The sequence below is a fragment of the Miscanthus floridulus genome, chromosome 9 (assembly GCF_019320115.1).
Source record: "Miscanthus floridulus cultivar M001 chromosome 9, ASM1932011v1, whole genome shotgun sequence".
NCBI classification, from domain to species: domain Eukaryota; kingdom Viridiplantae; phylum Streptophyta; class Magnoliopsida; order Poales; family Poaceae; genus Miscanthus; species Miscanthus floridulus.
This window is the reverse complement of record NC_089588.1, coordinates 111,920,948-111,937,608: the sequence shown is the minus strand read 5'-3', so window position 1 is coordinate 111,937,608 and position 16,661 is coordinate 111,920,948. Positions and strand designations below refer to the sequence as shown.

The window sequence follows — 16,661 nt, the reverse complement described above, 5'->3', positions numbered from 1 at the left end:
TCACATGTTGATGAAGCGGCATTAAACACTAGGAGAGAGAAAAAGGCAGCTCTATTAATGCAGCAAAATTTTTGGATTGTCGTCCCCTTCCGATGCAATGAAGCAGATGTAATTGAACGACAAAATTAAAATAAACACGTGTCCTAAACACATCTGCTTCATAATATCACTATATATGACAGTTATTAAAAACAAGAGTAACTAATTAGCGATAAAAATCTAAACCTCGAACCCCGAACCCCCCCCAAACCCTAAACCTCGAAGCCCGAAGCCCGAACCCGAAACCTCTAACCTTGAACCCCGAACCCTAAACCCTATAAACCCTAAAACCCTAAACCCTAAAATCTGAAACCCAAAAACCCTAAACGCCGAACCCTAAACCCTAAACCCTAAAACCATAAAAACCCTAATACCCTAAAACCCTAAACCCCTAAAACCCTAAACCTCAAAAACCCTAAGCCCTAAACACTAAAAACCCTAAACCCTAAAAACCAAAAACCCCAAAACCCAAACCCCTAAAACCATATAAACCCTAAAACCCTAAAAACATAAACGCCTAACCCTAAACCCTAAAACACTAAAATCCTAAAACCCTGAACCCTAAACCCTAAACCCTAAAACCCTAAAAACCAAAAACCCAAAACCCCAAAACCCTATAAACCCAAAACCCTACACCCTAAACCCTCGAACCTCGAAACCCGAACCCCGAACCTCGAACCTCGACCCCGAACCATGAACCTCGAACCTCAAACCCTGAACCTCGAACCCAGAACCCGAACCCAAAACTCTGAACCCCGAACCCTAAATCCCGAACCCCAAACCCCGAAATCTAAACCCTGAAACCTAAACACCGAACCCGAAACCCTGAACCTTGAACCTCGAACCCTAAACCCTGAACCCGAACCCTAAACCTTAAACCCTAAAACCCTATAAACCCTAAAGCCCTAAACGCTAAAAGCCAAAACCCTAAAACCCTATAACCCTAAACCCTAAAACCCTAAACACTGAACCCTAAATCCTAAACCCTAAAACCCTAAACCCCTAAAAGCCTAAATCTATAAAACCATAAACCCTAAAGCCTAAAACCTAAACCCTAAACCCTAAAAACCTAAACCCTAAGGCCTAAACCCTAAACCCTAAACCCTAAAAACCAAAAAAACCCTAAACCCTAGACTTCATCTTGCTCGACCACTTGGATTGAACCATCCTATCTAGTCACACACTTAGATACAAGGATTAGTCCAGATAGATTTCATCAATTATCCAAAATCAAAGTAGGGCTTTTAGCGTCATGCGTGGACGTCAGGTGCCCACTAGGGACTGTCCCCATGGAATTCGCTTCCCATTTGAACAAGGTTCAGTGATTCTTCGTGAAGAAGGAGAAATATAGGCTCAAGAACAGTAGCACGCGAAGAACTGAAGGGTGAACAGTACATGCCCAATAAATGGTGACACTATGAAGCGAGGTATCGTCACCTGCCACAAGCCAACCAAAAAAAGTGCAGTCTTATTTTATAAAGTTGTCAGAGATATTACAGAGTGAAGGGTACTTATAGATTTCAATTGACTGTACATGGCTTAACATAGCACGAAACTTGACTCCCATCGCACGGTATTACAGAGGGGCGATACCTGCGCCCCGGGCTACAGAAACATTCGGCATTAACCCAACGCAGATGTATCTTCATTTGACAACGCACAAGAAAGATATGATTTTTCTAAGTTGATGAGTGCTTGTATGCGATTAATATGTCTAAAACTTCATGTTATTTTTTAGCATCTTAATAAGCTAAAATAAAAAAAACTCAAAACTATAAAATTATAGATGTCATCGAGGGATACCACTTTCATATAAAAAGTATCTTCATTTGACACCATATAAGAAACATATGAGTTTTCTAAGGCAACAAACACTAGTACGCCGTTAATATGCTGCTAAATTTGTTTTCATTTTTTGAGCATCTAAACAATGTTAAATGAAAAAAAATCAAAACTAGAAAGTTGTAGATCTCGTCGAAAGATACAATTTTTATATAAAAATCATTTCAAAACTTTATGCATGGTTATTTGTTATTGCAAATATGCCTAATGTATAAAAGTTATGAACATTTCATGTGGGGTCCACTTGTTGTTATTTTATTTTACATCAGAAAATAATCAATATTAGTCTTGATTTGTAGATTTAATTGCAAGAAACTCAATGGTTTAATCAGATTATAAATTGAATGTTTGGTTTAATAAATATGGTGATTTGAATATTTGTAACCATAAAAGGAGGAAGGAACAAGGTAAGCAATAAATGAAAACACTCAGGCCTTGTTTAGTTCGTGGGTGAAAAGTTTTTGGGTGTCACATTAGATGTTTCATAGGATGTTGGAAGGGGTGTTCGGATACTAATAAAAAAACTAATTACATAACTCGTCTGGAAACCGCGAGACGAATTTATTAAGCCTAATTAAGCCGTCATTAGCACATATGGGTTATTGCAGCAATTATGGCTAATCATGACCTAATTGGGCTTAAAAGATTCGTCTCGCGGTTTCCAAGCAAACTGTGTAATTAGTTTTTTTATCTACATTTAATGCTCTATGCATATGCCCAAATATTCGATATGACGGGGTGAAAAGTTTTTAGGCGAGAACTAAATAGTACCTCAGCTTGCATGTTGTCTTGCTGGCAGCCCAGGAAGATTGTACTGTAGAAAATGATGACTATATGCAACAACAGCCTGCGCAAAAGTAAATGTAAACACTGTTGCGTGTACGATGGCATTGCCCGGTCACATGGGGGAGAAGAACAAGAGGGCGACGTACGGACTAGTACAGAAGAGGAGAGAAGATTGCCAGCGAGCTCCGGCTCCGATCCTGATGCGTGCGGGTGATCTCCGACGCCGGGCCCGCCGAGGGCTACCATGCGGGCGTGCTCTATGGCTGGTCCGTGCGGGAGATCTCCACCCCCAAAGCCCGCCACATGTGGCCATGTGGGCGAGCTCTACCCGGCCTCGCGATGTGCTGCCGTCGGGTGAGCTCCTCCGTCGGCCTGTGCAGACAAGATCTGCCCCAACCTCACCGCGTGCAGGCGTGCTCTGCCACTAGCCGCTTGTAGGCGAGGTCTGCCCCTGGCCCTGTCGCGTGCGGCCGTCGGGCGAGCTCCAGCCCCAGCATGCGGGTGTGCGGGCGTTTGGGTGAGCTCGATCTGCGTGCGTAGGAAAGGGAGCTGACCAGATGCAAGAGGAGAAGAAAGGAAAAAAAAGACTGACTCATGGGCCCTATATGTCGGTGTCTGATTCTACTTTTGGTGTGTTTAAACCAAATAAAAATCTGAACAAACTCATTCTCCCTCGACTAAACACCATATGGGATAGTCTCATATCTGAAAACTGAGATGAGTCCATCTCATCTCTAGGCGTCTCCCAATCAAATGCAGCCTTAGCCATACCGAACCGTTGGCATCTCCAGCTGTTCCACGGAGGAGTATAAAGTACTAAGCCTGTGCGACTATGCGAAACTGTGAGTGCACCATTGCGCAACGTAGGGTAAGGGCACTCCCAATGCTAGAAACTATGTATAGTTTTTATATGGATAGTGTCGGGTTCACAAACCCAGGATCTCTCGGAAACCGGCTTCCACGCCAAGGCTCGGCTCAGAAGAACGGCCTTTTCTTCTTCTGGACCGGCCCAAGAGTCTGAACTCAACAGACCGGAGCACCCGCTTCAGGCCCAGGCCGCCTTCAGCCCATCTCTCCGACCGAAGCACTAGCTCAGGCTCAGGCTAGCTCCGAACGGCCTCTCTGATCGGAGCGCTAACGTCAGGCCCCGGCCGCCTCCGCACGGCCTCCACTCGAAAAGCCTGACCTGAGGACCGCCTCCGACTCCGACCCCGTGTCTCTGACCGGGATTCATAGAAAACCCTGCTCATCGCTATTCTCCGACTGGGGACCATCCGACCGGGGACGTCCGCTCGGAAAGAACCAGAAGGCGTGCGAAGAAAGGCAAGGCATGGCTCACAAGTCAAAACCACTGTACCAGGGACCATACCCTGCACGGAACAGTGCTTTGCAGCCACCCTAACACAAAGTATTGTAGGGGCCGCTAGAACTCCCATATGGTAAGCCCCCTGCGCGTGTCTCTAGACATCGATTGCGGCATGAGCTACAGGATTTACCACACCGGGTGAACATAAGCACGGCTCCTCACATGCCACTAGGCATCCAGAAGTATTTTGCAGGTACCGACGTCCATCCTTCCTGAAGAAGATAGCTCGACCCCCGTGCACATCTGACATCCTACAATGACATCAACAGTATTGGGGGGCTTCAACCACTATCCAGTTTTCATCACCGTAGGCAGCAAGGCTTAGAAATATCTGTACTCTCTCCCTCTCGCCTGTAAAGCCATCCCCTTCATCTATAAAAGGGGATGCGCTCCCTCCAGGAGATCGACTTCTAAAAAGCTCAGACTCACTAGATCGACATCAACACTCCCAACCGTAGGACCACCCAGTTCCGACGGCGACCCTTCCGGTCGGAGCCAATCGAACCTCTTGTATCACACCTTCTTTCTCCTTCTCGTTTGTACCCCCACTACAAATTTTGAGCACCTGGGCTCAGGAATAAAGTCGTCGACCGACCCCGACTGGACGTAGGGCATGTTGCCTGAACCAGTATAAATCCTGTGCCATTATGTGCTAGGCCACCTTCGATCACAACGTACAGTAAAATTACAAATATTTACTAGTTGGTCACTTTCTGCACCGACAGTTGGCGCCGTCCGTGGGGAAGACGTTGTACGTTCAACACTCTTTTGGTCATCGGATGGCCCATTTTTCCGCCATTCCCACCATGGCGGGCTCGTGCGATACGATTCGCTTCGGATCGCTGGAGTTCCCCGTACTCTTGCCCACCGGGATACGGGTTCCACCCATCTTCGAGCCATTCTAGGCCTTCCGCTTTGGGAGCAGGCCCGTGACCCGCCACCCGTCGGAGGAACGTCCTCCATCGATTCCGGGACGCGCGACTTCGACGACGCGGCATCTGCGCTTCATTCCGAGCAAACTCTCTGCTCAAACCCCACTGTAAGCAATATGCGTGCTACTCACTCTTTATTTACTATCTCTCACCAATCACCCAGAGGAAATGTACCGCCCACGCCACAAACGTCATACGATCGGTTCCCCTACGGCCTTGCGTCCTCCGCGGACGCCTATGCTCGGGGGCTCCGAGGGATGTTGGCACCGTCCCCCCTCACGTCCGAGTTCATGGGAGTAGTGGGCTTCGTTCCTGCTATTCCTCACAAACTTTCGGATGATGATGGCGAGAGCGACGGTTCAAGCATCGGTGACGTGGCACCCCGCCACTGTCCATCCCAGGAGTGCGCTATGGCGGATGCTCCGTGACAACCGTCGGTGGTTGCGGAGTCTGTGCAGACCCACACCCCTCCGGACCCACGTGCGGGAGCCCTCGCGTCTGCGCAAGCACACGCTGAGGAATTACGACAACGACGATAGAATCAGCCGCCGTCTGCACCGACGCCGTCGGTATAGCACATTGCGCCCCACGCGCCTGGCCTGGCGGGTGGCGCCCGGGGTCGCACTCGTTAGGTTCAGCACAACATCGTGAGCGAAGGGAACGACGTCCCACAATTCGCCCGGGCCGGCCAGAATATCGCTGCTGCAGCAATGCTTCTCCGCGGTGTTCCCGAGCCCGTCGACCCTTAGGAGCGGGCAGTCTACCGGAACCTCCGGGTTCTAGTAGAGGCCGCCACCGTCCAACAGGCAGAAAGCTCCACATCGCGACTCTGACCCTCGCCCTCTCTCCCCACCGGGGGACGGGGACGCACCAGCCGGATTGATCTGTTCGCTCACCGCCGCAGCCGGCAGGCACGGCTCGGGGAGTGGCAGTCGCGCCACGATCCAACCAGGCGCCTGCTCCACACCGACCGCACCAGGACGCTCGTAGCGTCGCTGGCAACCGTCGTCGAGCCCAACACGGTAACGACGTCAGCCATACGATAGCAGGCGACACAGACCCTGGCCGTATCATCGAGAGAAGCGGAGAAATGCGCCCCAGGCGTGATCGCCGGCCAGGTGACCAGAGCCCCAACCCTGAGGGCCCGAGGCCATGGGCCTTCAGCCGGCGCATCCGAAGAGCGCCGTTTCCGCAGTGTTTCCGGCCTCCCACCAACATCACCAAATACACCGGGGAGACAAACCTAGGCATTTGGCTTGAAGACTTTCGGCTCGCCTGTCGAGCCGGAGGAGTGGATGATGACTTTTTCATCATCCAATATCTTCCCATTTGCGTAGGGGAGCATGTTCGGGCATGACTTGAATTTCTTCCACACGACAGTATCCGCGACTGGACAGACCTCAAGAGGGTCTTCATTGGGAATTTCCAGGGGACGTACATCCACCCGGGAAACTCCTGGGACCTCAAGAGCTGCCAGTAGGAGCCTGGCGAATCCCTGTGGGATTACATCCGTAGGTTTTCCCAATGTTGTAACTCCCTCCCTAATGTCGTCGACACAAACGTCATCAACGCCTTCCTCTCTGAGACAAACTGCGAGTCCCTGATCCATAAGCTTGGCTGCCTAAAACCCCGCACCACCCGCGATCTACTCGACGTTGCCACCAACCACGCCTCTGGCGAGGAGGCAGCCGAAGCAGTCTTCGGCGGAGGCCGGGAATAAAGGCAATCCCAAGCGCGTGAATCCGGACGAAGGCCCCTCCACTCAGAGGGGCAAAAAGAACAGGAAGGATATGCGCCGGACGGATGATACCATGTTGATCGCCGCAGCTAATCGCGCACCCAGGCAGCCCCAACAGGGACTGCCTGACCACTTCAACAAACTCATGGATGGTCCATGCCCCAATCACGCCTATTCCATCAAACAACTCTACAAGGAGTGCGAGCTCCTCAAACGTTTCCTCCGACAGGCCGGCGCGCCAAAGGAGGGGGACAGCAAGGAGCCCGCAATCAGGAGGGGTGGTGCGGCAGGTAAGGACGGGGATGGTTTCCCTAAACCCAATGAGTGCATCATGATCTTTGGCGGATCCGATGCCATCTGGTCCAAACGCCAGCACAAGATACGCTACAGGGAGGCATGCGTCGCCGAAACGGCCGTCCCCTCTTTTCTTAGGTGGTCGGAATCCCCAATCACCTTTGATCAGAGGGACCATCCCTCCTACATCGCGAGACAAGGATGTTACCCGCTCGTCGTTGACCCCATTGTCCACAAGAAGCGCCTCACCAAGGTGCTAATGGACGGGGGCAGCGGTCTCAACATCCTGTACGTCGACACCCTCGATGCCATGCGCATCCCCCGATCAGAGCTCTGCCCGACGGGCTCCCCCTTCCATGGGGTAATCCTGGGAGCGCAGGCATACCCGCTTGGACAGATCAATCTGCCCATCACGTTCGGCAGCCGAGCTAACTTCCGCTCGGAGGTCCTCACCATCGAAGTAGTAGACTTTCTGGGGTCCTACCACGCCATTTTGGGGCGGCCATGCTACGCAAGATTCATGGCGATCCCCAACTACACCTACCTCAAACTGAAGATGCCGGGACCAAATGGTATCATCACAGTGAGTAGCACCTTTTCACACGCCTTCGAGTGTGACTGCGAGCACTACGAGCTCGCCACCGCGGTCGTCAACTCATCCGAGCTCCTGTAGCTCAGGGAGTCGTCAACCCCTGCAGTCCCATACTACAACAAACCAACCTCCTCGATGGCCTTTCGCCCGCTCGAGGAAACCAAGGCAGTGGGTGTTGATCCTACCAACCCAACCAAGATAGTCCGGGTCGGGACCCAGCTTCTGGCCAAATAGGAAAGCGAGCTCGTCGACTTCCTGTGTGACAACCGCGATGTCTTTGCATGGCAACCGTCTGACATGCCAAGGATACACTGGGAGGTCACTGAGCATGCACTACGCCTTACCCTGGGCTCTAAACCCGCCAAACAACGCCTGCGTCGCTTCGACGACAAAAGGCGTAGGGCCATAGGCGAGGAAATGGTCAAACTCCTGGCGGCCGGGTTCATCAGGGAGGTCTTCCATTCTGACTGGCTTGCCAATCCCGTCCTGGTCAGAAAAAGATCAAGAAGTGGAGAATGTGCGTCGATTATACTGGACTCAATAAAGCATGCCCAAAGGATCATTTCCCATTACCATGCATAGACTAGGTAATTGATTCCACCTCAGGTTGCAAAATCCTCTCCTTTCTGGATGCCTACTCTGGCTATCACCAGATCACGATGAAAGAGTCCGATCAGCTCGCAACCTCGTTCATCACCCCGTATGATTCGTACTGCTACGTAACCATGCCTTTCGGCCTGAAGAACGCTGGTGCCACCTACCAAAGGTGCATGCAGGAATGCTTCGCCGACCAAATCGACCCGCTCGACCAACCCAATCAGGCCGAGCGGCCAAAACCAACGATCGTCGTCTATGTTGATGACATAGTGGTCAAAACGGCTCAAACTTGTGACCTGATCACAAACTTGGCCGCAATGTTCGCGAACCTCCGAAGGTTCAACATCAAGCTGAATCTCGAAAAGTGTGTTTTTAGGGTTCCAAAGGGGAAACTACTGGGATACATTGTATCCGAGCGCGGCATCGAAGCCAACCCCAAAAAGATCACGGCCATCTCCAACATGGGCCCCATACATAACGTCAAGGGCGTGCAGAGACTCACCGGTTGCCTGGCTACCTTAAGCCACTTCATCTCCTGGCTCGGTGAACGGGGGATGCCACTCTACAAGCTCCTCAAAAAGACGGACGCCTTCATCTGGACTGAGGAAGCCCAACAGGCTCTCGAAAGCCTCAAAACGTTCCTAACATCGGCCCTAATCCTCATCGCTCCCAAGCGGGGAGAACCCCTCCTCCTCTACGTCGCGGCAAGTAACCATGTGGTGAGCGCCACCCTAGTCATAGAGAGGGAGGAACCGGGACACCAGCTCAAAGTGCAGCGACCCGTATACTTCGTCGGAGAAGTGCTTACCGACCCCAAGGTCCGGTACCCCTAGGTGCAGAAACTCCTGTACGCCATGTTAATGGCCGCCAAGAAGCTCCTACACTACTTCACCGACCATGAAGTCACAGTCGTCACTTCATACCCACTCGGAGACATCATCCACAATCATGATGCCGCGGGACGAATCTCTAAGAAGGCCCTTGAACTCATGGGCCATGACATCAGGTATACCCCCCGCACCGCGATTAAGTCTCAGGCTCTCATGGACTTTGTCGCCGAATGGACGGAGGTCCAGCTACCGGCCCAGGACGTCTCCCACGAGTACTGGACAATGTACTTCGACGGGTCCGTAATGGCGCCCGGCTCAGGGGCTAGAGTGGTTCTGATCTCCCCAGATGGGAGTAGGCTCCGCTACGCCATCCGCCTCCACTTTTTGGCTTCAAACAACGCCGTAGAATATGAGGCCCTTATCAACGGACTACGCATCGCCATCGAGCTCGGCGCTACGTGACTCTACGTCCGCGGTGACTCGAAACTAGTCATTGATCAGGTCATGAAGGAATCCTCCTGCAAAAGTCCCCTCATGACAGCATACTACCAAGAGGTGCGTAAGCTCGAGGACAAATTCTAGGGAATCGAACTGCATCATGTCCCTCGAAGGGACAACGACGCCGCCGATTTCCTCGCAAAACTGGCCGCCGGGCAAGATCCGTCCCTGAGCGGAGTCTTCATCAACAACGCCCACGAGCCGTCCGCCCGCATCCTAGAAGGTTCGACCCAGACACACCCCGATAGCCAGCCGGCGCTCGGGGGCTCTGACCCCAGTACCTCTATAACGACATCACCCGTGGACATCGCTGTGTTGGCACTCGATCAAACCGATTGGCGAGCACCGCTACTCGCCTACCTCCTCGAGGAGGTTCTCCCACCTGAAAGAACCAAAGCCCGATGAATCGCTTGACGCGCCAAGACCTTCATCGTGCTCGGTAACAAACTCTACAAACGGAGGCCGTCAGGAGTACTCATGAAGTGCGTCCTTGCTAGCCGGGGAAAACAGATCCTCCTCGAGGTCCATTCCAGGATCTACGGGCATCATGCGGCCCCAAGGTCCCTAGTCAAAAAAACCTTTCGCCAAGGTTTTTACTAGCCCACCGCACTACGAGATGCAGAGGAGGTCATCCGCAGGTGTGAAGGATGCCAGTTCTACGCTCGACAAACCCATTTGCCAGCACAAGAGCTCCAAACCATCCCAATCACCTGGCCATTCGTGGTCTGGGGCCTCGACATGGTAGGACCTCTCAAGAAAGGTCCAGGCGGTTTTACTCACCTACTCATAGCAGTCGACAAGTTTACCAAATGGATAGAGGCCAAGCCCATCACCAATCTCCGCTCGGAAGAGGCGGTCAAATTCTTCCTTGACATCATCTACCGATTCGACGTTCCTAACTATATTATCACTGACCATGGGACTAACTTCACCAGGAAGAAGTTCCAAGACTTCAGCAATGGATACGGCATCAGAATTGATTGGGCTTCGGTCGGACATCCATGAACTAACGGTCAGGTCGAACGTGCCAACGGCATGGTCCTCTAAGGACTCAAAACACGCATCTTTGACCGACTCAACAAACACGCCGGGCGGTGGGTTGCAGAGGTCCCAGCGATCCTCTGGAGCCTAAGAACGACCCCAAACCGATCCATGGGATTCACACCTTTCTTCCTGGCCTACGAAGCGGAGGCTGTGTTGCCCTCCGACCTCGACCATGGCACACCGACAGTAAAAGCTTTCGACCGTGACCGAGCCGCGGCAGCCCAACAAGACGTAGTCGACCTGCTCGAAGAGGCCTGTGAGACAACCGTCATCCGCTCCGCTCGCTATCAACAGACCCTCCGCAGGTACCACGAAAGGAAGATCAGAGGAAGGATTCTCGAAGTCGGTGATCTCGTGCTACGAAGGACCCAATCAACAATGGAAAAACACAAGCTCTCCCACCCTGGGAAGGACCCTATACGGTAACCGAAGTAATCCGACCGGACACCTACCGACTGGAGGACAACAACGGCAATGTTCTCAACAACACTTGGAACATTGAACAGCTACGTTGTTTTTTCCCTTAGAAACAGGTCTAAACACCTTCGATTAAAGCACATGCTCCTGTAAGAGCGCCCCCGCCCGAACGCTTTAAACCCGGGTCGCTCGGGGGCTCCATAAATATACAAATATTGAGTACTACCTCTCTGTTTTGTTTACTGTTGTATGGAAAATTCCTTCCTACCCTAATGGAAGGGTAGTTCGTTCTTTTGTTCTACCTTACGTAACTTTGCTTTAGAACATTCTGACTGATCGCACCTCGCCTTTTCCTACGGCTACAACCGGTCGAGCCTCACAGGCCACGCCCTAGGCTCGCAACGTTGCGACCTACGGAACAAACGGGCAGGTACGAAATAGAAAGAAATTTAAAACAAAATTATGCTAAGGAGAAACTAAGGAACGGAAGGGAACAAGCTTCCCCGAATGAAATGACTCCATCACAGAAAACAAAATATCATTATAACTGTTAAGCACACGAACATTTTATCCGGGGGCTTCCCCCACAAATTTAAAACTATCCGCTTCCACTAAACTATTATTATTTTTACATGCTACTGGGGCGGCCTGGCGACATCCGACGATGGTGCAACCGATGAAGGCTCGAGCTGCTCACTTCCCGGCGATGCATCATCTGGCTCGGCCAAGACCGGGGCAACATTCACCTCCAATCCGACATCACGCTCCGGGTTTGCAAAAGGATCTATAAGTCCTCCCCTCGCTCGCTCTTCCTCTCACTAAGGAACCACCGCAGCGTACAGGCACTCTCGGTGAGAAAGAAGGAAGGAAGAGCGAGGAATCTTCGCCAGAAGAGACCACCAGACCTCCCTGAGTCGATCGAGCCACCCAGGAGAGACCAACCAGCCTCCTGAGTCGATTGATTCACTCAGGATAAGTACCTGAGATACAGGAAGGAAGCGAAGGGACGCCCCATGCGGGCCAAGCCGACTCCGTCTCGTATGACGAGCACGGGTCCCGGTCGGACATTTCTGACTGAAGCTCTCCGAACCCCGTCTCTCAGGTCATCAAGGTAAGCATATGTTCATTAAACACAAAACTGTTCACGCGAGGACTAACCCACGATTGACAAGCGTAGGTCCCGGATGAACGTTTCCGACTGGAGCCCGACGAACCCCGTCGCTCCAGTCTTCAAGGTATAACACCATCAAAGACCCTCTATTTCATTACAAATCATTCATACATCCATATGCGCATTCATCTCATACGCCTAAACCCCCCGGACGGTTAGGGCATGAACCGCCCGGGGGCTCGGGAACTAAGCATCACACGTGCAGCGAAATGCACCAAAACACTCCGTGTTGCGCCACGAAGTGGTGGCTTGCCTTATTCGACATGAGCAACCAAATAGAGCTAGGGGAGAAAACCATAGATGAGCACCGTGTGTCCTTCGCCCGGTCTGGCAAACCAAGTCATCTCAACCTTCTCGTTCGATCCTGAACCCACCAAGCCCATAGAATCTCCATCGAGGGGAGGCCGTCAGGCCACATGGGTCGGTCTATGGAACGACCTAGGCATTTGTCGGGCTGTAGGTAAAGGAGTAGTGGAATGTCATAAGAGGGCTATGCCGACCCCATCACGAACGACGGACCCGGATTCCACTCGATCACACCCGTTAGTGAGCTCACCGAGCTAGTCTTCGAGCCCGAGCGATTAGGACAGGCAACGAAACTCAGCCCCTCCAGTTGTGAGGAACCAGATGGGGTAGCGCAAAAACGACTCACAGCCCCCACGAAGGCCCGACAGGGCTCGGGGGTTTAAACGCCATGGGACCGTGACTCCGAATTCGCGTCGACGGGATAGGCGACATCCGGCTACGGCTTGGGACCGTGACTCCTTAACTCACGTCGACGGGATAGGCGACATCCGGCTATGGCTTGGGTCCGCGACTCCTTAATTCGCGTCGACGGGATAGGTGACATCCGGCTACGGCTTGGGACCGTGACTCCTTAACTCGTGTAACGGCTTCAGACGGCTTCACTAACTAAAACTAACTCGTTCGATCCATGGCGAGCACCGACGCCTGGGTCTACTCGCGACTCCACCTTACCCGATCCCATGGCGCGCACCAACGCCAAAGATCGAACTCTGTTGTATCCGAAACTAAGTTATTTCCGTTCACGACGTGCACCGACGCCAGGGCTTGTTTCAAAAACTAAAAACTTCCTCGTTCGATCCCCGATGTGCACCGACGCCGGGATCATTAAGTTCTGTCTCAATCCAATCCCCGCGCTTAAAAACACCTCGGCTGCACAACGACGCTATGGTTAAACAAAATTCTGTCTCAAACTAAAAAACATGCATAAACGCCTGCTAAGACAACACCCCCAACCGGTTTAGCCTGAACCGGCTGGGGCTCGGGGGCTACACCCGCGGGTGCGCTCGCGCGCACCCGCCAGCAAGACAAAAATCCCCCAGACGATTCTGTTCGAATCGCCCGGGGGCTCGGGGGCTCCTGTCGGGTTCATAAACCCGGGGTCCCTCGGGGACCGGCTTACACGCCAAGGCTCGGCCCAGAAGAACGGCCTTTTCTTCTTCTGGACCAGCCCAAGAGTCTGAACTCAACAGACCGAAGCACTCGCTTCAGGCCCAGGCCGCCTTCGGCCCATCTCTCCGACCGGAGCACTAGCTTAGGCTCAGGCCAGCTCCGAACGGCCTCTTCGATCGGAGCGCTAACGTCAGGCCCCAGCCGCCTCCGCACGGCCTCCACTCGGAAAGCCTGACCCGAGGACTGCCTTCGACTCCGACCCCGTGTCTTCGACCGGGATTCATAGAAAACCCTGCTCATCGCTATTCTCCGACTGGGGACCATCCGACCGGGGACGCCCGCTCAGAAAGAACCAGAAAGCGTGCGAAGAAAGGCAAGGCATGGCTCACAAGTAAAAACCATTGTACCAGGGACCATACCCTGCACGGAACAGTGCTTTGCAACCACCCTGACATAAAGTATTGTAGGGGCCGCTAGAAACTCCCATATGGTAAGCCCCCTCCGCGTGTCTCTGGACATCGATTGCGGCATGGGCTCCAGGATTTGCCATACCGGGTGAACATAAGCATGGCTCCTCACATGCCACTAGGCATCCAGAAGTATTTTGCAGGTACCGACGTCCATCCTTCTTGAAGAAGATAGCTCGATCCCCGTGCACATCTGACATCCTACACTGACATCAATAGTATTGGGGGGCTTCAACCATTATCCAATTTTTATCACTGTATGCAGCAAGGCTTAGAAATATCTGTACTCTCTCCCTCTCGCCTGTAAAGCCATCCCCTTCATCTATAAAAGGGGATACGCTCCCTCCAGGAGATCGACTTCTAAAAAGCTCAGACTCACTAGATCGATATCAACACTCCCAACCGCAGGACCACCCTGTTCCGACCGCGACCCTTCCGGTCGGAGCCAACCGAACCTCTTGTATCCCACCTTCTTCCTCCTTCTCGTTTGTACCCCCACTACAGACTTTGAGCACCTGGGCTCAGGAATAAAGTCGCCGACCAACCCCGACTGGACATAGGGCACGTTGCCTGAACCAGTATAAATCCTGTGTCATTATGTGCTAGGCCACCTCCGATCACAACATACCGCAAAACTATAAATATTTACTAGTTGGTCACTTTCTGCACCGACAGATAGTTTCTACAGAATAATTTTTTGCCCAATCACAATCTTCTCTCTCTCATCTATCTATCGTATCTCTTTATGTCTTGGTTCTCGTGCAGACATGATTTTTATCAAAAAAACCGTTTCCTCCCCTCTCGTCAGCAAATCGTTTGCCACATCAGCATTATGTTTAGGTGTCAGGATAATTAATGCACACTATATTGTGAGTGCCCTAAGGCCCTCTACAGTATGGAGTAACGCCAGAGAAAAATTGAAAAACCACGTCACGGAGTAGGCATCGACGCTTAGATGGCTGCAATGTTCTATATATACAGGAATCGATGCCATCAAACCTCTTGGGGCCCACGCCTAATAAAGTAACAAGCTGTCCAGGACAGCAAGCCGTACACGTATGTCACCCAGGTGAGGCCAAAGAGCAAAAAAAAATATTTTTTAAGAACTGGGCACCGGCTGGACAGCGGAGCAAGTACTTGCATCGCTCCCATTTTTATTGGTATCGCTAAGAATTGGCACGTGAGCCACAGCGTGGAAAGTGATGCCCAAATATTCTCTCTTCTTTTTGAGCACCACTCATGCACAACATTATTGTGGAGGGCCTAAACACACCTACATCGTGTGCACTAAGACTAGCCACAATGTTTACCGAGGTCTGAAACTTTTACACGCTCTCTGCAGGCAATAATGGCAACGCCAGTTCTTCTTCTTCTTCCACCATGTGCGGGTACAACTACTTGGTTCATGGGGAAGACAAGCTCTCTAGGGAAATTCTTCAACAGGAGCGGAAAGTCGGATCTGGCAACTACAGGGTTCAACTCAGCCCAGGACACAAAGACCTCATCACCGTGGAGAAGATATGGGTCGTCGGCGGAGACGGCGGTGAGTGTGGTTTGCTGGGCAAGACCGGAGACGCCAAGAACCGACTCAAAGATGCAAGTCTCTCGTTTGCCCTTCACAAGCTGCTTCGTCGCCGGTTCTACGACCTCCCCATACACGAGGACACGGTGGTAGCAGCTCGAGATAAGAAGAGGCGGCTTGTCTTTGAGTACATCCTGGAGAACACGGAGAACTACGAGAGAGCATTCCGTGTCACTGAGGTAGAGCTGTCCTTCCTCCGGGACACATTCTACAACAGGCATGCCGCTGCAATATTGCGCCGGTGGGTTCCCGTTCCTGAGGATGATTCTGTCTGTGTCGCTGATTCTGGCCATCGGATATATCGCATACCCTGTTGGTCATATACCCCAGAGAATTGATCCTAATGACAAGAACCGCATCGTCCATGGAGTGTTCGTCACCCGATTCTTCATCGCCATCATTATCGCCAAAGAGCTGTGGGAAATCTATATATATGTATTCGCGCCATGGACAAAGGTTCAGATGATCTGCATGTATATCCAGCACCAATGTTTGCGGCGGCCGCTCTTGAGAAGTTTTGGAGGCTGCTTTTGTGGTCTATGCCCACAAGTAAATGGAAACGTCAGATCCGTTAGTACAACCGCTTGATTTCAGCTCGCAATGTATTGAAGAATACGTCGACAGTCAAGCTGAGGGCAGAGGTACAGAAGGCTATATTTGATTCATTCAAGCTGCTGCAGCAAGATGAGCAGAGGTTGGAGAACTACTTCTCAAATGCCTTCGGATCAAATCAACAACTTTGCAGTAACTTGCTGTGGACATGCGGACTGGAGGCTGACACCCACAGAATACTGGTCTGGCATATGGCGACAGGCGTCTGTGAGATTAAACTCACGGATGATGCCAGACAGCGTCAGGTTTACTGGATGCGATCAAAGCCACTGATCAAGGAGTCGAAGCTTTCCAGAGATTTGTGGGGAAATTACATAACGGCCGTCAGCATATCCAACTACTGTGCGTATCTGCTTACCGAGAGGATGGTACCAGAGAATGGCCTTGTTGCTGACAGAGTATTTGATGAGGTACGCCGGGAAACGAAACGTGCTATTT

The 16,661-nt window shown here is 51.8% G+C and overlaps 1 pseudogene; it reads left to right on the top strand.

Moving 5' to 3' along the window:
- The first annotated feature begins 15,363 nt into the window (after positions 1–15,363).
- LOC136482660 (uncharacterized) lies at positions 15,364–16,384 on the top strand (annotated as a pseudogene).
- The last annotated feature ends 277 nt before the right edge of the window (positions 16,385–16,661 follow it).